Source organism: Phytophthora infestans, genomic scaffold, assembly GCF_000142945.1.
Source record: "Phytophthora infestans T30-4 supercont1.2 genomic scaffold, whole genome shotgun sequence".
Taxonomy (NCBI): Eukaryota; Oomycota; class Peronosporomycetes; order Peronosporales; family Peronosporaceae; genus Phytophthora; species Phytophthora infestans.
In genome coordinates, this window is record NW_003303757.1 from 3,178,882 (window position 1) to 3,180,520 (window position 1,639).

Below are 1,639 nucleotides of genomic sequence, written 5' to 3' on the forward strand. Positions count from 1 at the left end.
TTCGTTCGTAGATTTCGCATTCACGCTGAAAGAGCTCGCCGTTTCTACAACCTTCGTAGGCCAACACTTGCCAGTCTTGGTACTTCTTGGACTCCAGACGCACATAGCCGTCACCTCGTGGCAAATCCCCATCTGGAATCCACATCGCGATCGAGTCGTGTGCTGGTAGGTACACAGTTCGATCAGACACGTTGGTCAATCGAATGCTCTGAGGCCGTCCACGTCGAAACCTCGTCACTGACGGGATTAGCTTGTTCGTTCGACGAATCCACAGTACGTGTTCTTCCAGCCCGACTTGACGCTTCGCTAGTCGATATTCTCGCCACTCGTGCGCTTGAATGTCCAAAACCGCTCGGGTGGCCCGGCGTTAACATGGGAGCCGTATTCTTCGCTGTCGATCATGTTCTTGGTCTTTATCAGCGGGATTTGGACTTCGTGCGGTAATTGCGCCGCGCCGTGGAACAGGTCCAACCGGATCCCGGCTGGGATCATAAAGTCGGTCCCGAGTACCACGTCGACGCCTGCACTATGCGCCATTACCCACATCTCAAACTCGTACACCATCTCCCATCCGAGCGTAATCTTGACGCACGCTCGTCGCGTCGTAGACACCTTGCCTTCGTTGATTCCTTGAATGTCAATGCGGCGTCCGTGATCAGGTACATCTCGGAGTCGCAACTTCTTGGCAAAGGCGTCAGTGATCACACTAACGTTCGCTCCTGTGTCGAGGAGGATCCTCGTTCGCTGGTCGTTCACAGCGCCTTGCACCAGAGCTCTCATTCCGATCCGTCGGTCGAATTTCTTGGCCGACCACCACCCCTGTCTCTCGCCAGGGTTCAACTTCATCATCTTGGAGTGACCCTTGGGCTCGTCTCGCGCTGCACTCGAAAGCCGAGCGAATCCTCGCTGGTGCCCTCATCAGCATCAGCACACTCCACTCTCTCTCCAACACCTCCACCGAGGATTCTACTCCTCTCCTTTTCATTTATCGTCGCGTTCACACTTGTTACGTAATTATCAGGCCATTCACTCTGCCCCATGAAAGCAAAGATACACTCTGCTTCCATTGAAGGCTCGGTTAACTGTGGCAGCCCGATAGGGACCAACCCAGTTGTAGTTGGCGGGCTGCCTATTTTAAATGACGTTCTTGAACGACGGCCTTGAGCTCTGGCGGGAGTCCTCCTTCGTGCCTTTAGTGCGCACGAATTTGGCAAGGTCTTGGAAGTTGCGGAAAAGTTCGCATTGTCCAGCATCGTGGAGCTGCTTGCAGAACTTGCATCGCTTGTTACAGTAGTGGGCGGAGTGACTCATGCCACCGCACACCGCGCATGGTCCGTACTGTGGGCGTCGGTTGTCGCGGTTGAAGTCACGTCGACCGCGTTGGTCCTGATTGAACCCACGGTCACTACTTCGGCGATCTTGATTGAAGCCATTCTCGCGATCAGGCGTGTTTCCACGCGGTTGACGGTTGTCCGAACGTGCGTAGGTGCCTTCAGCAGCTGCACGGCGCTCGTTTTCGTTAGCAGCAGCGAGGTATCGGTCGTTTTCATCCAATGAGAAATCGCCATCCGTATTATCGGGCTGAAAGTCGTTGTACTCATCTTGGACATTGTCGTAAGCGTTCGGATCCTCGTTTGAA